The sequence below is a fragment of the Dipodomys spectabilis genome, unplaced genomic scaffold (genome assembly GCF_019054845.1).
Source record: "Dipodomys spectabilis isolate Male_0828 unplaced genomic scaffold, ASM1905484v1 ptg000784l, whole genome shotgun sequence".
NCBI classification, from domain to species: Eukaryota; Metazoa; Chordata; class Mammalia; order Rodentia; family Heteromyidae; genus Dipodomys; species Dipodomys spectabilis.
In genome coordinates, this window is record NW_024871461.1 from 203,176 (window position 1) to 222,030 (window position 18,855).

General features: G+C 56.1%; 1 protein-coding gene across 3 annotated transcripts in view; it reads right to left on the reverse strand.

Moving 5' to 3' along the window:
• Positions 1-18,855, reverse strand: part of Mgll (monoglyceride lipase) — a 90,415-nt gene that overhangs the window by 50,888 nt on the left and 20,672 nt on the right. The gene's annotated exons all lie outside the window — the stretch shown is intronic.

The following is an 18,855-nucleotide window of genomic DNA, read 5'->3' on the forward strand; positions in this document are numbered from 1 at the left end:
TGCGCCCTGGGTGATGAGAGCCAGGCCCAGCACTGCGCCCTGGGTGATGAGAGCCAGGCCCAGCACTGCGTCCTGGGTGATGAGAGCCAGGCCCAGCACTGCGCCCTGGGTGATGAGAGCCAGGCCCAGCACTGCGCCCTGGGTGATGAGAGCGAGGCCCAGCACTGCACCCTGGATGATGAGAGCGAGGCTCAGCACTGCGCCCTGGGTGATGAGAGCCAGGCCCAGCACTGCGCCCTGGGTGATGAGAGGCAGGCCCAGCACTGCGCCCTGGGTGATGAGAGTGAGGCCCAGCACTGCGCCCTGGGTGATGAGAGCCAGGCCCAGCACTGCGCCCTGGGTGATGAGAGGCAGGCCCAGCACTGCGCCCTGGGTGATGAGAGGCAGGCCCAGCACTGCGCCCTGGGTGATGAGAGCGAGGCCCAGCACTGCGCCCTGGATGATGAGAGCCAGGCCCAGCACTGCGCCCTGGATGATGAGAGCCAGGCCCAGCACTGCGCCCTGGGTGATGAGAGTGAGGCCCAGCACTGCGCCCTGGGTGATGAGAGCCAGGCCCAGCACTGCGCCCTGGGTGATGAGAGCCAGGCCCAGCACTGCGCCCTGGGTGATGAGAGCCAGGCCCAGCACTGCGCCCTGGATGATGAGAGCCAGGCCCAGCACTGCGCCCTGGATGATGAGAGCGAGGCCCAGCACTGCGCCCTGGATGATGAGAGCGAGGCCCAGCACTGCGCCCTGGATGATGAGAGCCAGGCCCAGCACTGCGCCCTGGGTGATGAGAGCCAGGCGCCAGGCCCAGCACTGCGCCCTGGGTGATGAGAGGCAGGCCCAGCACTGCGCCCTGGGTGATGAGAGCGAGGCCCAGCACTGCGCCCTGGATGATGAGAGCCAGGCCCAGCACTGCGCCCTGGGTGATGAGAGCCAGGCCCAGCACTGCGCCCTGGGTGATGAGAGGCAGGCCCAGCACTGCGCCCTGGGTGATGAGAGCCAGGCGCCAGGCCCAGCACTGCGCCCTGGGTGATGAGAGGCAGGCCCAGCACTGCGCCCTGGGTGATGAGAGCGAGGCCCAGCACTGCGCCCTGGATGATGAGAGCCAGGCCCAGCACTGCGCCCTGGGTGATGAGAGCCAGGCCCAGCACTGCGCCCTGGGTGATAGAGGCAGGCCCAGCACTGCGCCCTGGGTGATGAGAGGCAGGCCCAGCACTGCGCCCTGGGTGATGAGAGCCAGGCGCCAGGCCCAGCACTGCACGTGGAGGTGGCATGAGGGCTGAGCTGTCCTCAGAACCACACGGACCTCCACTGCCACGGTGAGCTGCTGCCTGGGTTCCGGGACTCTGCTCTGGCCAGGACAACCATCCTCACAAGTCTGTGTCTCCCACCCCTCCCCAGACCCATCCTGAAGCGCGTCTGGAAGCGTGAAGCCAAACCTGTGTTCGGGCAGTTGGGACCCCCAGGATATCCCCACCCCAGCAGACCCATCCACCTGCCCCGTCCCTGCCAGCTCTGCACCCCTCCCCGTGCCCAGATCTGAGCCTGGGTGCTGGCCCAGTGGGCAAGGCCTGCCTACCTGAGCCCCGCCCCCCATCCGCTGGACCTCTGTGGCTGGGTGGTCCCTGTGTGGCCGGCTCTGACCTCAGCAGTGGGGACGCCCACTCAGGTAGCTGGGCGGGGGGGGGGTCTCTCAGTTAGAGCCATGCCCCCAGCCAGGAAACCCGCAGGTCACCTGACTAGAGACTTGGCCATCAGGCCCCAGGTCCCAGGCTGGAGCCTCCAGAGCCAGCCAGGCTGCGCTGGTGAGCAAGTGGCCACCATGGCCCCTCCTCCTGCTCCCTCAGCTCCCTCCCTCCCCCCCAGGTCTAACCTGGCTAGGCTTCCAGCCTCCATACCTGTCCCCAGGGTGAACATTCAACCCTGGCTGCTGCCTGCCATGTGGAAGCTCTCCTTTGTGTTTGCACAGAATATTGGGATCACGTGTCTGCTTGGAAAATGCCAGGACCAGCACGCCACGTGAGTGGCTCTACCTCATGGCTGCCGGAAGGCTGTTCAGAGCACTGTGAAGGGGTCACGGCACATGGACCCTGCCAGGTCGCCTGACGCGGTGAGAAGGAGAGGAAGAGGCCCGTGTGTCCCAGGATGGCAGCCACCACAGCACAGGGCCATCTGGAAGCATGGCTGAGCTTGCTGGAGCCAGGCCTGGGAGCTACAGACCATTGTCAACCCTGCCAGCTAGCTTAGAGTCAGAGACAGACCTCCACAGGCCCAGGGCATGAGGCTGTGCTGTGAGGGGCAAAATGAGGGACCCCAAGGCCAGGCCTGGGGAGAGCCGTCCAGGCCTGAGGAGAGCCGTCCAGGTAGGCGGACACGGTGCCCAGTCCAGGCCCAGAAGGGGAGCTGGTGTCAAGGCACTGTGGAGAGGAGGCCCCGGCGTCCTCTGCAGGGAGAGCGGGAGCTGGGCAGGTGGTGACCCTGCATGACCTCAGGTTTGGGAAGCTCACAAGCTAAGTGCTGCTGGGATCAGGAACAGGGATGGTGTCTGTCCCATCTGACAGGCCAGTGCCCCCGAGCCGGAGCCCCCGCGGCTGAAGAGGAGGCTTCTGAAGAAGAGGCTGCAGAAATCTTTTTCCTGGAGCTTCCCTTGGGGCTGGAGCCAGCCGGAGGGAGCGTCATTGGGAAGAGGCCGGCAGCGGGCGGGGCAGCCCCAGAAGCAGATGGCCTCCCTGGCAGCCGGCCCTGGAGGCGGGTCCCACCCAAGTCGAGTGCTTGAAGCCCCGAGATGAACAAGACGCAGAGCGCAGAATGTATAAACTCGCCTGCTCGCCCTGCCCACCAGGGTGGCATGGCTTTTCTTCCCCCAGCCAGCATCCCCCATTTCTGAATTGCTTATTTTAGGTGACCTAACTTGGCTGACTTGTCTGTGAAGTGGGGAGCCACTGTGAGGTAAGACTGTTCTAGGTTGTTCTGGCCTCTGGAAAGCCCTCCGTGTTGTCCCTGTGAAGTGGGCTCCCTCTGCACCCGTGCCAGGCAGCTGTGGCTCACTGTGGGCCTCGATGCCTCCACCGGTGCACTGGGGGCGGGCGCAGGGGCACAGGCCTCTACCCGCCTGCCACGCCGGTGCACTGGGGGCGGGCGCAGGGGCACAGGCCTCTACCCGCCTTCCACGCGGGTGCACTGCGGGGCGGGCGCAGGGGCACAGGCCTCTACCCGCCTTCCACGCCGGTGCACTGGGGGCGGGCGCCTTCCACGCCGTGCCACGCCGGTACACTGCGGGGCAGGCGCAGGGGCATGGGCCTCTACCCGCCTTCCACACCGGTGCACTGCGGGGCGGGCGCAGGGGCACAGGCCTCTACCCACCTTCCACGCGGGTACACTGCGGGGCGGGCGCAGGGGCACAGGCCTCTACCCGCCTGCCACGCCTTCCACGCGGGTGCACTGCGGGGCGGGCGCAGGGGCACAGGCCTCTACCCGCCTGCCACGCCTTCCACGCGGGTGCACTGGGGGCGGGCGCAGGGGCACAGGCCTCTACCCGTCTTCCACGCGGGTGCACTGCGGGGCGGGCGCAGGGGCACAGGCCTCTACCCGCCTGCCACGCCGTGCCACGCCGGTGCACTGGGGGGCGGGCGCCTTCCACGCCGTGCCACGCCGCGCCAGGCTTCGAGAGGAGAACCTGACCTTCCGGCTGAAGACCTGCCCTGTGAGAGGCCTGGGAAGGCAGCGGCTGTGGGCAGTGAGCCCGGGCAGATGGAGCCCATTCCTACCACAGGGCCGCAGGGTGGCTCCCCGGGGACACACTGTGAACTCAAGCCCCAGTGACCTGCACACCGCCGTGAGGGGCGCGCTGCTCTGAGCTCTGGCATCTTTCAGAAACAGCCGCTGGCTCCCTGAGTCCCTTTATCAGCCATATCCACCCCAGACTCCCCCTGCCTGCCAAATCTCCTGGCTTTAAAACGAGTCAATCTATCGCAGGCTGGGTGTGAGCCTCCAGAGCAGCAGCGGGAGGAACCCTCAGGTCTGAGTTTTGTCCTCCCCACCCCCTGCCCGCCCGCCCCGTGGGGGAGGGGGAGGCAGGGCTCCGCGGCCTCTCCCCACGGGGACCCCAGGGCTCCGCGGCCTCTCCCCTTGGAGGCCCATGGCTCCAGCTCCACCTCCCCACCCCCATCTCTCACAGAGGACAAGACAAGAGTAAAGCCAAACACACCAAGTATTCAGAGGAAAGGAGACTGGCCTGTCCCCAGCGACGGAGCCAGATCGTGCCAAGGGTGCGTGGCGTCACAGGGCCCTGGGCACACTGGCAGCGGCAGTCTTGGAGCAGTTATGTGTTATACAATCAGCAAGCCCGCAGCACACTGGCTCTGGCCAGGCCCTGGTCTAAGAAGGCTACCCTAAGTGAGCTGCTTTCATAACACCACCATGGCTGTGGGTGCGTGCGGCACACGCTGGCATGTTCTCCATTTTCAGATGAGGAAAGTGAATTCCCTCCTCCCACCTTGTCCTCTAGACAGAGGAGGATACTGGTTCGCTAATACCTGCCTGTCTATGCCCCAGGTCCAGACATGCCAGACTTTCCCTGTGAGGTTGTTAACACTTTCTCCCCAGAGCTAATGCCCCTTCCTGGGGCCCTAAAATCTCTGTTCACACCTCCATCAACTGGCATTCATCATAATCTAGTGTGAGTAGACCCTGTGCTCTTTGAAGACAAAGTTCCATTGATTCATTCTGGTGCCCAGTCCTTAGTGAGGGCAAAGCCTCTGCTCCATCAAAATGGAATGAACACATGTGTAAGGTCCGCTCCTGGATGGCGAGCAGACTCCACCCTCCTCGCAGCAAAGTCTCCACCCAGTACCTGCGTTACCTAGGCAACTGAGACACCTGGAAGAGGTCACATCTGAATTTGATGTGGCCACACCTTTCCCCGCCCATACCCTACATAAGGCCTAGCCCAGGCCCAGACTCTCTCTCTTTCTCTCTCTGTTCGTTTCTAGCTCTTGCTCTTGCTCTTCTTTTCTAGCTCTCTCTCTGCTCTAGCTCTTTCCTCTCTCTTTCCCAGCCACGTGGAGTGCCAACCTTGCCTGGTCCCAGCAGGTCTACTGGATAAACCTACCCCTTACCTGAATACCACGTGAGTGCTACTGTTCTTACCCCTCTCTCTGCTCTTTTCTAGCTCTTTCCTCTCTTTCTCAGCTCTCTCTCCTTCCCAGGCCTTTCCCAGCCACGTGGAGTGCCAACCTTGCCTGGTCCCAGCAGGTCTACTGAATAAACCTACCCCTTACCTGAATACCACGTGCGTGCTGGTGCTGTTCTTACTCGGCTACCTCTTTTTAAAAAACCTAACAACATGTGTGCATGGATGCACACATGGGTAGATGGGTGCGTGCATGCGTGGACTTATGCACACGTGGACAGATGAATGAACAGAGCATTTAGACAGCCACAGTGTGTTTACTCCAGGGCCCGGAAAGCACCTACTTCCCCCACCAAACCCCTTTTCCTGCCTGTCATCTGTGACTGGCCCAGGTGGAGCAGCACACAGCTTCCAGGCAAGGTGGAGACGGGAGAGGGAAGACTGGAGAAAGATGAGCTTGGGGCCAGCTAGGAAGGACTGAGAGGGCTCCCTCCGGCACCACGGCGGGCTTCTGAGGACTGGAGAGTCAGGGACCTGAGATTGGAAGGGAGAATTGAGATTTCCATAAACAGAAAGGGAACTGGATGACTCATCTGATTGAAGGCCAACCCAATCTTCCTTTCTTAGACGAGCTTTTCAAGAAGAAAACAAGATGAAATTCATAACAAAGCCACAGCCCAAGTATTCTTCTAGCATTCTGTCCTTCAGTACAGCCTTCAGAGCAGCACAGTCAGCTGAGCTGGTGGCTCCGCCCTGTAATCCTAGCCTAATCCCTCAGCACCCAGCAATCCCAGCTGCTCAGGGATGAGATCTGAGGAACGCAGTTCACAGCCGGACCAGGCAGGAAAGGCCACGGGCTCAGTCATCTCCAGTTAAGCACCAAGAAACAAAACAACAACAAAAACCAGCCAGAAGTGGAGCTGTGGTTCAAGAAGTAGAGCACTAGCCTTGAGCAAAAGAAGCTCAGGACAGTAACCAGGTCATGATTTCAAGCCCAGTGACCCGCAGAAAACAACAACAAAAACCAGTTGTAAGGTCCGCTCCTGGATGGTGAGCAGACTCCACCCTCCTCGCAGCAAAGTCTCCACCCAGTACCTGCGTTACCTAGGCAACTGGGACACCTGGAAGAGGTCACATCTGCATCCGCTGAGGTCACATCTGAATTTGATGTGGCCACACCTTTCTCCGCCCATACCCTACATAAGGCCTAGCCCAGGCCCAGACTCTCTCTTTTTTTCTCTCTCTGTTCGTTTCTAGCTCTTGCTCTTGCTCTTCTTTTCTAGCTCTGTCTGCTCTCTCTCTGCTCTAGCTCTTTCCTCTCTCTTTCCCAGCCACGTGGAGTGCCAACCTTGCCTGGTCCCAGCAGGTCCACTGAATAAACCTACCCCTTACCTGAATACCACGTGCGTGCTGGTGCAGTTCTTACTCGGCCACCTCTTTTTAAAAACCTAACATAAATGGTGCCGTGACTCGGATAAAGGCTTATAGTCAGGAAAGCTGGGATTTCTCTGTTTTTTTTCCTCTTTTTTCTTTTTTTTGTTCTTCCCTTTTTGCTCTGAGGAATACCCACAGTTCTGACGGCCTTTTGCGAACCAGTCTGTCTGCGGCGGAATCAGCGCATCGATACCATTGCTGCCTTCACATTCACGTCCACACCACTTCTCTACTCTGGTGAGTAAAACTACTCTACGGCTCTCTGTTACTCAGTCTCTGTCCAGACGTGGCGCCACGCCAGAGAGCTCCTACGGCCTTTAGCTGAAAGGCCGGTCACCTCTGAAGCCGAGGACGCTTGGTTTTGGGGGCTTGGCCATTTCTCTCTAGAGGGCTCTGGGGGAAGTCGGGACGCCGCTTCTGCCTGGTCAGCTCTCCTTCACTCACCAGACTGACTCTACTCATTTAATGGGGTGCTACGAATCACACCTGAGCCGTAAAACCCCTTTGAAATGTCTCCTGCGCTCCCTGGAAAGCCAGAGAGCCTCATTTTTATGCCATTCTCAGAAGTACAGTTTTTGCTACTGCAATGGTAAATGATCAGAAGTCTGTTTACTTTCGGGCTCTCTTTGCTCTCTGCCATTCATGGGCAAGTTTCTACCCTTTTTTTTCTACAACTTTTTGGCTTGTGCCTTGAAGAGTGCGACGCAGGCTGGGTCCCAGGGATCGCCCTCTAGGTTCCCTCTCAAAGGCTAGCCAATATAGGCTTAATCTATTCAGGCTTTCTTTGCATTCTTTCAGAAATTCGCCATCTTAAATTCGCCATCTTGGCCACGTGGTGGGTTAAGGGTTTGGCCCCATCTGACCCTTAACCTTCCACTAAGTTTACTACTTCATCTATTCTAAGGTGCCTTGCTAACAAGTAGCTCTTTTCACAGGCCCTGGTAATGGAGGCCCAACCAGCTGATGTTTTGTTAGCAAAGATGTCTAAAAGTTGTCGAAATTTTAGGTTTTAAGTTTTGCCTTTTTTGTTTTGTGTTGTGTATTCTTCTACTGACTATGTGGTTCTAAAATACTGGGTATATCTGCTAAAATTCTCATCACATCTAATGAGTTTCATCATTTCAGAACATTTGTTGGCAATTCTTGATAAGAACCAGGTAAGCTCTACTTATTCTACTTGATCTCCTTGTTGCTTTAATTGGAAATAATAAAGGGCTTTTGTGGCAAAGATTTCGGTTCAAAGCCAGTCCAGGCTGAAAAATCCCTAAGACTCCATCTCCCAACTAACCTACAAAGAGCCAGGCTGGAAGCATGGCTCAAGACTCTTATCTCTAACCAGCCAAATACTGGAAGTGCTATTGTAACTCAATGTGGTAGAGCACTAGCCTTGAGCAGAAGTGCTCAGGGACAGTGCCCAGGCCTTGAGTTCAAACCTCCTTGAATACTAGTGGTACTGTAACTCAAAGTGGTTCAGTGCTAGCCTTGAGCAGAAGTGCTCAGGGACAGTACCCAGGCCTTGAGTTCAAATCTTAAATACCAACTGGGACAAGCCATCCCAGCAACGAGCACCTAGACTCAGCCAGTCTGGGGAACAAGGGAACATGGAGAGGAGTAAGAGGAGATGTCACATCAGCTACTTTGTGTCTGCCCTTTCAAAATTAACCAGAGCCGGGAGGTCAGTGGAAGTAAGAAGCCTACCCAGCTAATGTCTATACCTGTGTAGCTATTAACTGAACAGGAATTTATATTCTTGCCTTTGTCACCTGACTTCTTTACCTAGTAGCCAGATGTCAGAAGTAGCTAGGGACATTTCTAACAACATTTTCAGCCCCAAGTCCTTCCTCTTGCCATTTATTTGCTGTTTAGTATTTTTTTTTCCAGCCCCTCAATGCTCATGAGACTTCTTCAGACTTCACCTAAGGACTCACACCACCAAGGGACAGCTGCTGCTCACTGCCTTCTCTGGGAGGAGACCAAATTCCAGCCTTTTACCCCTATTGTCGACGCCCCTTGTCAGCAGGAAGTAGCCAGAGAGAATCAGCGCCCTATTTCATGATTATTAAAAGGCTGGAATGTAAGGTCCGCTCCTGGATGGTGAGCAGACTCCACCCTCCTCGCAGCAAAGTCTCCACCCAGTACCTGCGTTACCTAGGCAACTGGGACACCTGGAAGAGGTCACATCTGCATCCGCTGAGGTCACATCTGAATTTGATGTGGCCACACCTTTCTCCGCCCATACCCTACATAAGGCCTAGCCCAGGCCCAGACTCTCTTTTTTCTCTCTCTGTTCGTTTCTAGCTCTTGCTCTTGCTCTTCTTTTCTAGCTCTGTCTGCTCTCTCTCTGCTCTAGCTCTTTCCTCTCTCTTTCCCAGCCACGTGGAGTGCCAACCTTGCCTGGTCCCAGCAGGTCCACTGAATAAACCTACCCCTTACCTGAATACCACGTGCGTGCTGGTACAGTTCTTACTCGGCCACCTCTTTTTAAAAACCTAACACCAGTCACACCCAGAACTTGACCTTCAGAGAATTCAACTTTAAATGCACGTGCCTACCCTCACATAAGGTATTGTCATGTAAACACTACCCACGGTAGACTGGGGAGAGACCTAGACCTCGCATTCGTGCTCAGCTCTGGGGAAGGGTGCCGCTCTTCGGGAGGAGGGCCTAGGATGGCGAATCCCAGTCAGAGGGACAGACCGTGCCTGGCGCTCAGCTGCTCAAATCTGCTCTAAGCTCTCTGGGTACTGAAGTAGGAACAGGGCATTTACTTCCCCAGCAATGATGTGCGACGTGGGTTATTCTGTAGGGTGGCCCTGCCCGGTGCCCTGCTCTCTGTTCTCCCTCTCTGCCCAGCCACAGACAGAGTGCCTAGCCTTGAACTATGGATACCGGGCCTATAAAACCCGGTCTTGTCCTCAGGGCCACCTTGCCCCTTAATAATGATGGGGCTTTCTACCCAGTTCTGAAAACTACAGACGGAACACCCAGAGTGTCATGGGTTGTTAGGCTCCAGGAAATACCTGCGCCAGGCTGTTAAAATTCCTACCTCTCATTGTTCTCCCCAGTAACCTTTGAGCGGGCGTGTTCTACTTTGGTAAACACTTTTGTTTTGCTAGTTCCCACTCCAGCGGCTTTGGCCTGGGCGTGGCAGGGACACTTCCAGCTGGGCCTCTGGGAGTGACGCCGGCCATCCCTGAGTGGTAGGCTTGCTCAGCAAGCCTCGCCCCGACTTCCAGCTGTGTCATTTCATGAGCCTTCCTGAGATCACTGGACTCCGAGTCGGGTGGGAACGCTCACCTCCAGGCCCTACCTCCCTGGGGCTTGGCAGAAGCACCGTCTGCCCATCCCCTCTTCCTTTCCTCTTTGTCTCGGAGCTGTCATTAGAAAGCTCCCGGAGAAGAATCTGTGGCCTCCAGGGTAAATGCTCAGACAGCCACTCTGGAATTCCATGTCCTGATTATTCCACACGGCTGCCCTTGGCTGTTTTGGTATTTATGTTGGAAATATCTGTGTGTCTCTTAGTTACCTCTACTGTCAAAGGGGAGAGGTTCCTCGTTACTGAGTCAGGTGGAGGTGCTGTATTTGTTTACTCTGTGGGATAAAGCTCCTTCTGCAGACATCTGTATCCATCACTCTGGCTATAAGAGACTTTCACTGGGGCAAGGCCCTGATTCCACCTCTAGCACCAAAAGGGGGCATGAAAGGCACTTGTGTTACACATACCTCCCACAAAGCAGAAAAGCCCTCCCTGGGCCCCAAGCCGGATGTGCACGGTGATGGGAGGGTCCAGAGAAAGCTGACAGTCATTCACAGCCTCCCAGGCCCTACCGGGAAGTCTGGGCCCAGAGCCTTGGCCTTCTAGCCTGGAGGCACACACTGAAGGACCCACCCCCACCGTTTTCCAGGAGAGCCACCAAAGATACACAGACAGCCAGACCTGCGTGGCACTTTATCTAAGGCCTGCGGCAAACATCCCGGAAAGCCCACCCCCTCCCTTGATCTAGTGGCTTTTTCATTAACCCCTGCTCCCTGCTCAGACCTCATAAAACCCCTTCCTGAGCCCAGCTCTACACTCAGTCTCCAAGCTGGAGGGAAGGCCCCTGGGTGCTCTATCTCAGTAAACAGTCCCAGCCTAGATCCTTCCTTTCTCCTCCCTGATAGCTGCTGGTTCCTTCCCTGGCCACCCTCCCAGCCTTCAGGTGGAGAGTGTGCGGAGGGGTGCCCGCTGTGGGAAGACGTCCAGACATCCCTGCCCATCCCCCTCACCGGGGCCTTCTGGGTCTGGGTTTTGCGTACTTCACCTGGCCCAGGAAGTACTCCACTGGTGCCAAGAGCTAAGGGCCCTAGTCCCTCTGGGACCCCACGGTGACATTGTTCTAAGGTGTCTGCCGGCCGATGAGGGCCCCACCTGTGTCTCCACCTGTTTACAGAAATCAGTTAAGTTTCTACACCTCAGACACTGCAGTGTTGTTTTCCCTGGTGTGACTTACAAATTCCTGCCACCGTCTGGCTACCCTCCGCATCGGAATGTGACTCTCCCCCAGCTCCAGGAGCCCACCCTATTGTGCAGGGCCAGGTAGAATGCCAGGTACGTGGGAGCTTGTATGAGGCGCCCGCAGGATGATCCTGGGCTGTAAACTTCCCGTTGTTGGCTCAACGGAAAGCCCCACCTCCCTGGGCCTACTGGCTTTCTTATCACCTCTGCCTCCCTGCTCAGACCTCACAAGAACCCAGCTCCTGTTCCAACTCGTGCAGTCTCCAAGCCTGTAGAAGAGCAATCCTGGCCTGTTTCCTTCCTTTCTCCTCCATTTGCCGAACACTCGTAACACCTTCATAACACCTCCTCTCAGAACGACCCTACCCCGAATTTCCATAGTCTTTGTAATGTGACCCATGTGACAGCCCCTAACATTTTGTTTAAATCCTGCCCAAACCTGTCGTGGCTGCTGCCTCCATTCCGCTTGGGGCAGCCCGGCAGGTCTGCCCCCAATAAGCCTTGCGCTGATTGCTCTCGCTGCCCCTCATTTTTCACAGTTGTCACTGGGGACCAAAGAAGGCGTCTGTCAGTCCAGTTTGTCAGGTGGGACGGTCCCCTAGCCCCTTTGGGCCTTCCCAGCTCCAGTGCGCTGACCACCGCAGCTCCGGGAGAAGTGGCCGGGGCCTGGCTGCCCAGCAGCTCCACCCATTCCCGCTGGTGTCCAGGGAGGAGGGGCAGGAAACAGCCAGCCACCCTGCCCAGGGAAGTTTACAAGTGCCACTTGACCCTGATAAACACCAGAGAACCGAGCAGTATATGCATTGTGTTTAGCTTTTAAGTGGCAGCGCACAGTCTGAGCATGCATATGCGCCTCACTCCTGGGCTGAGGCCCATCCCCCAGGCGTAGACCCTTCAGGTTAGGGCTGTTCTACGCCAGCCAGCGTGGTGTGGTGCGAGTCCCCAGGCCGCCAGCCTGGAGTGTGTGGTGGGGGCTGAGGTTCCCACAGCCCAGCACAGGCAGGCAGGCAGGCAGGCCACCCGTGATTTCCCAGCAGGCTCTGTCTCTTTTTTTGTTTTGCCTGTTTTTTTGTTTTTGTATGTAGCCCATGCTGGCCTCAGATTCTCCTGCCATCGCCTCCCAAGTGCCGGGACTATGGGTGTGCACCACCAAACCGACAAGGACCTGCCTCTCCAGGCTGTCACAACATCCTGAGCACTGGCATCCTCCTGCACCAACGCATGGCCTGTGGCTCACAGGACCAAACCATGGGTGTGTCTCTGGACTTCCTCCCTTCCCAAGGCTAAGGTGTATCTCGTGTTAGTACTGGAGGAGGTGGTTACAGGGGCTCCTGTCCAATCCTTCAGCCCAGACAAAACACAAGTGTTAGAACTACCAGAAATAGCTATTAAAATTATGTCGAGGAGGAGTCATTAATGTTTCTGGTGAATTTATGAAGTGAAAAAGCATGCCACTGAATCTCCAATTATGTAATAGCACAAAAAGCACCTACCCACTCACATGCTTAATTTATGTATGCTTGAGGCAGGAATATGGGTCACTGCAGAAAAACAGAAAAACATAGAAAGCACAAAGAAAAGAATATCCACCCACAGTCACAGAGTACCATCAGGAACAACGGAACTTATTTCCCGCTGGTTTCTCCCTTTCTGCATATATTAAGCTTTGCTTATAATACTTGTTCTTTAACCACACATTTATCATTAGAATTTGCCACTGTAATTATAACCGCACAGCATGTTACATTTTGGGGCCTGCTTTCAAGTCCTCACATCCTTTTTTTTGGTCCATCATGGGGCCTGAACTCTGGGCCTGGGCGCTGTCCCTCAGCTCTTCAGCTCAAGGCTAGCACGCTACCACTTGAGCCACAGTACTTAGGTGGTGCTGTAGAATCTAATCTAGGGCCTCATTGCATTCAAGGCAAGCACTCTACCACTGAGCCACCTTCCCAGCCTCTCTTCAACATCTTTCTACGGACATTTTCCCCCTGGAATAACACCAACATCCACTTCCAGAGTTGTGGTGAAGGCAATTGGAGAGAACGCTAGACACCCAGTACAGCACCCCACACCTAGAGCCCATGCCCCCTCCTGAACTCAGAGCAAACATCACTAATCAGTCACAGCCTCCGGGACTCAGAACGGACATCGCTGGTCAGTCAGCCTACTGGACTCAGAGTGGACATCACCACTCAATGACAGCTTCCTTTCCTGGTGGAAGCCCCAGTATCTGTGAGTCTTTTTAGTGCCACATTCTCAACAACTACATTATTACCTTCCTGCACTGGGCCCTGGCTTTGGAAAGACTGACTGAGAAGCTCTAGCTCAATTTTCCCCTAGGACTAAGTCACCACTAATAGCAATTGATTACTCTGCAGTTGAAATGCCACTAAAAAAGCCCTGTGGAGCTGCCGTGTTGGGTCCCTGAAACCAGGGTTTGGAATCAAAACCTCAGGCTAGACACTGGGAGCATCAGACACGTCCCTGCTGCTGGCTGAGCAGCAGACCTTCAGTCTGTCCCTCTGGGTTCGGGAGCTGACAGGACACGGGACCAGTTAGCACACCAGTCATGTGGTACAGGCAAAGGTACCCTGTGTGACTGCCCACTCCCCGAGCCCCAACCTCAGCAACTCCCACCACGGAGCATCATTAAACCCCAAAGTGGGCCTGCCCTGGACTTATTCAACTAGAAAATTACAAGCCCCCGTAAAGATGTGTTTCCATATAAATGCACCAAGCGAATCTGGCATCCTGACAGTCTGCGGCAGAGGGGGCTGGGTGGCTGGATGCATGTAACCTGATTATCACGCTGCCAACCCCTCTCCTCTGCACTCACCCTCCCCCAGCCTCACACTGACAGTCTTACGGAGCCTGTGGAGCCAGAGGCTCCGGAGGGCCCATGTCTTGCCCACGTGGCAATCGAGCCGGGGAAGCCTGCTGTCAGGTGGGGTGGCAGAAGAGCCCAGCCAGGCCAGGCAGTCCCCAGGCCTGGGAGGGCGCCCGGTGCCTTCATACTCTTGTTGTCCTTGGCCCGTGTCCCTGCAGAGAACGTGTCCCAGACAGCTGTCTGGTCAATGTCCATCATTCCCTGCTGTCTGAGACCCCCAAGGCTGGCTCCTTTCTTTTCTTCACATGCAAAGCAGAGCCAAGGTAAGACTCCCTCCTCAGTCTCCAGCCCGGCTTCCTGCAAGCAAAGAAGACTGTCTCCAAGATGAACAAGAGCACCGTGTCTATTAAGGAGCACTTCCTCTTGACCTTTCCAGATGTGGTCCCGCGTGCTACGCACACAGCCTGCTTTCTGATCCGTGAGACCCATGAAAAACAATCCCAGCTCAAAATGTGGGGCGTGAACCTTTTCCGTGTCTTTTTACTTAAATGCCTAAGACTACATACACTGACCATATTCTAAAATATGTCAAAATTCCTGCTGGAGGTGTTTCCTAAGTGGTAGAGAACACTCTTCTACCAAGCGCAGGTTCAAACTCCACAGCACCACCAAAAACAAAAGAGCAAAAAAAAAAAAAAAAGTCAGAGTTCCTTTATACAGCTTGGGAAGGCCAAAATGTCCCCAAACCACATCTCCAGCTACAACCTGGGTCAGTAGCACACAACCAGCAGGCCTGTGTGATTTCCCACTGAAAAAGAGACACAACTACGAAAGAAACAAGCAATCCACCCCACCTGTGCCGGTCTGCTAACCTCCTCCAGCTGGAGAAACCTCGCTGGTAGGTAGCTGCAGTCCTCAGAGGGATGTGTGCCCCCTCCCTACAGAAGCTGCCGGGGTCTCCACTTCTGTCCTCTTCCTACTTTAATCACAAAGTGTGCAGGTAAACACCCCTGTTTGGGGTCATCCATGTGTAAGCTTTTACACTAACGGCTTCATGCTGATAACTTTCTAAGTCTTGTTTCTATGGTGTCTCAGCTGAACTGCTCTGTGTACCAGCAGTGAACACTCAGTGCTCTCAGGATCTTCTAGTATTTCCCTCGCCAGCCTCCTGTTGACAGTCACGTGGTCATCTCCAGTTGGACCTGTTTCCAGTCCCGCTATCTGGGCAGTCTTGTGTCGCTAGATGCCTAGGGGCCCAAGTTTCTCATGAAATATAAGTTGTCTGAATCAAGATGGGGTTGCTTGTAAAACAAAACAACTAGGTGAAACCAGAAGCACAGTTCTTAACACAACTGCCAATGGGGACAGTCACAGAGACCTGGCCAGGTGGCAGCCACAGAGGCGTTGTACAAAGAGGGCCAGGGGCCTCGACACTGGCCCCGGCCTCGGGCAGGTACCTCGCGGTGAGGAATCACGCTGCTGGAGGGCTATTGTTTCAAATATCCGATCTGACGTAACACTCTTCTTTTTTATCTTTATTTTTTTGTTCTGTTGGACTTTTTTTTTTTTGGTCAGTTGTAGGGCTTTAACTCTGGGCTTGGGTGCTGTCCCTCAGCTCTTCAGCTCAAGGCTAGTGCTCTACTGCTTGAGCCACAGCGCCACTTCGGTTTTCTAGTGGTTTTATTGGAGATAAAGAGTGTCACGGACTTTCCTGCCCAGGCTGGCTTTGAACCGCGATCCTCAGATCTCAGCCTCCTGAGTAGCTAGGATGACAGGCGTGAGCCACTGGCGCCCGGCTCTGTTGTAGTTTTTTTTAATTGGAAGTCTGGGGCTCAGAGGAGAGAGGAAGGCCTGGGCCTGGCTACGTAACTCGCAGCCTTGAACTTTAATCCCCTGCCCCGTCCCTGGGGTGCACCACCTCTCCCAGTCCCACATTTCTATCTTTAAAATGTCCCCCTTGCCTTTCCCTGCTGGAGCATGCCCGTGGTCTGCCGTGGCACAGAGCTCTGCTGTTCTCAAACTACTATTCGTATTCTTTGGAGAATCTGGCTGTTGTTTCCTTTATTCTTTTTTAGTTTAGGGTCACAGATCTCCAGCTCATGGTAGAGTCCCAGACCAGCATGAAGGTGTCCTCCTGCCTCTGCAGGGTGAGTGTCCCTGACTGCCACCTGCTCCGTCCTTACGCCGATGTGGAATTCGTAAGAGCAACACTTCTTGTCCTGTGGGGCTGGGGAGACTGCACGTCTACGTCTTCTTGCCCATGTCTTGAGTCTCCTGGGCCCAGCTGGCACGCACCCCCACGACCACACACATCCTATTTCTCAGGCTCATCTGCTCTTCGCCGCCTCTGCCTGGCAGCCTGCTGCTCAAACTGCAGCTCCCAGGGGGCTTGTGGGTCCCAGCAGCTTGCTGACGGCACCACTGCCCGATCGCCCAGTCTCCACACTGTCCTTCCTTGCTGTCTGGAACAGTGCCTGGCAGAGTGGCTGTTCTATGTCTTCTTTTATTCCCCCTCCCCACCCCCCAGTCCTGGGGCTGGAAATCGGGGCCTGGACACTGTCCCTGAGCTCCTATTGCTCAAGGCTAGTACTCTACCACTTGAACCATGACACTACTTCCAGCTTTTTCCATGATTAATTGAAAATAAGAGTCTCACAGACTTTCCTGCCAGGGGCTGGCTTTGAACCTCGATCCTCAGATCTCAGTCTCTTGAGGAGCTAGGATGACAGGCGTAAGCCACCAGCATCAGGCTCAAAGTGTTCTTGATGGACCTCATCAGGCTTAGAGAAAACCTTATTCCTCCCATCAAAGAGTAGCTTAGGTGAAAAGAAACTCTGGATCCACACGAACAGCTGGTCTGGACAGCGCACCAGCATTCTGGGTGCTGGCCAGCACACAGTGAATTCCTGGGTGCCCCGAAGGTACACACGCACCACCCACTCCCACGGCCACTTCTGTCCCCAACACCCTGGGCTCCAGAGGGCTGGCTGGGTCCCCTCCCCTCGGCCTCCGCCAGTGTCTGTCCTGCAGACTGCGGACTGCCTCCATGGGTGCAGGACCTCCCTCCACAGACTCCCCCTGCAGGCCTCGCCTCTGCTCACTTGCTCCTTCTACTCCCTCTGTTACCACCCCCGGCCCTTCTCACCCCAGACCCAAGCAGTATGGCAGCCTCCTAGTTGACACCCTGCCCCCAGCCTCTCCCACTCAAATCCGTGCTCGCACAAACTTCATCTTTCTGCTGTGCTGCCAGCCAGACATTGCCAACAGCTCGTCTCTGCGCCTGCACCAACCCTGTTTATCCCACAGCTTCAACCCCCTCCCCTCCCCCTGCTCATCCCGCCCACCATCACAAGGTCTTGCTGATGGCCGTCCCTGCACCCCACCACCGTCATGGGCAAGGGCGTAGGCATCAGGGATTCACGACGAGCAGGCACCTCGAGCAATGTGGCCAAGCGGGAGGGCACCCAGGAGAAATCAGGCGGAGCGGCCAGGAGGCAAGGGGAACAGCCAGGACTTGATGGAAACATCCTAGCAGGGCTGGTGGGTCAGCTGGTTTCAGGCCAGCTGACCTCTTGGAGTATCATCAGTACGCAGCACAGACTGTCAGGGACCAAAAGCTCTGAAAACTCCAGAGGGAAAGAAAACCCACAGTAAGGGAGCAGCCCCGTATCCAAACCGTTAATCTCGGTGGGCCTTCCCTGCATCCCTCCGTTAGTCAGGTACCGCCACCACAATGCAGTGCAGTAGAATACCTGGCAGAGCTTCCTGTGAAGGAAGCCTGGGGTATTTAGCTCACAGCTCTGAAGGCTTAGCAGGCCCTACTAAGAGCTCCACTTCATGGACGGGGCCAGAGAGGGCCAGGCGCCTGCCCAAAGCCACAGAGTGGAAAGTATTGTATGTATTCAGTATTCTCACACAGACACTTGGTCATGCACACACCTGATCAATACTGAAGCCTTTTTGGGCACCTCTGGGATGAGCAGAGGTTCCTGGTAAGTCCTGTCAGGTGCCACGCGTGCGGCAATAGTGCTGTTTGCACACATGACCTCCGCACCTCTGCTCTGCAAAGAGCACGGCTGTCCCGGAGGTCCACAGGAGCCTTGCACGGCGGCAGTGAGGGTGGAGCCACACTCATCCCAGGTGCTGTGGCAGCGTGGGAAAGGCACCGACTGGGAGTCGGCTCCTCTGCCGGGATCTCCGCCCTGGAGCCCAGCATCACTGCACAACCAGGGTTCACTTGCTCTGACTTGGGTGTCGTTCAGTTGTGTCCCTGTGTTGAAGGCGTGGTCTGGGGGCGTGTGGAGAGGAGGAGAGGACATTAAAGGTGCAGCTGGTGGCAGAAGTTTGATCGCTGGGGATGTGACCTCAGACAACAGTTCTCCTTGGGCCGCCTTTGTTTCCTCCTGGGTCAAGCCTGGCCACCCTCAGCCTCCTTTGCTTCCTGGTGTGGGACAATCTTGATCCTGTGGGTATTCCCTCCGTGGCATGTGCCACACTACAATATGGCACCTCACAGTAGAACAGGTTTATGTTGGTCCCTGTGTGGTCAACCATGTGTCTCATTTAACTGCAAAGTCTCCAGGTGGTAAAGACTCCCCCCCCCCAGCACAGCTTCCACAGGGCCTGGCCTGTGGCTGACTCTCATTTCCTGCCTCCACACTCAACTCCACATCCCACAGAGCTCTTGGGCTCCAGGCCAGCCTCGAAGCAGCCACTTGGACTTGAACTTACACGCACGCAGAGAAGGTGGAAAGGAGGGAGCACAATGGCGGTGCTGTGGGTGAAGCCATGGGAGGAGTGGAGCCGGAGGAGGGGGCTTTAGGATGTAGCTGCACGGTGAGGTCAGCAGGGGGAGCCCCGGGGCCCCACCCCCTGGCTCTGGGGACACAGGAACAGCCACATGCACCCTGCCTCCCGCAGTGGCTCAGCAAGAGGCTGCAGACATGCGAAGCCCTTGAACCTTGATCGGAGGTGTGAGCCAAA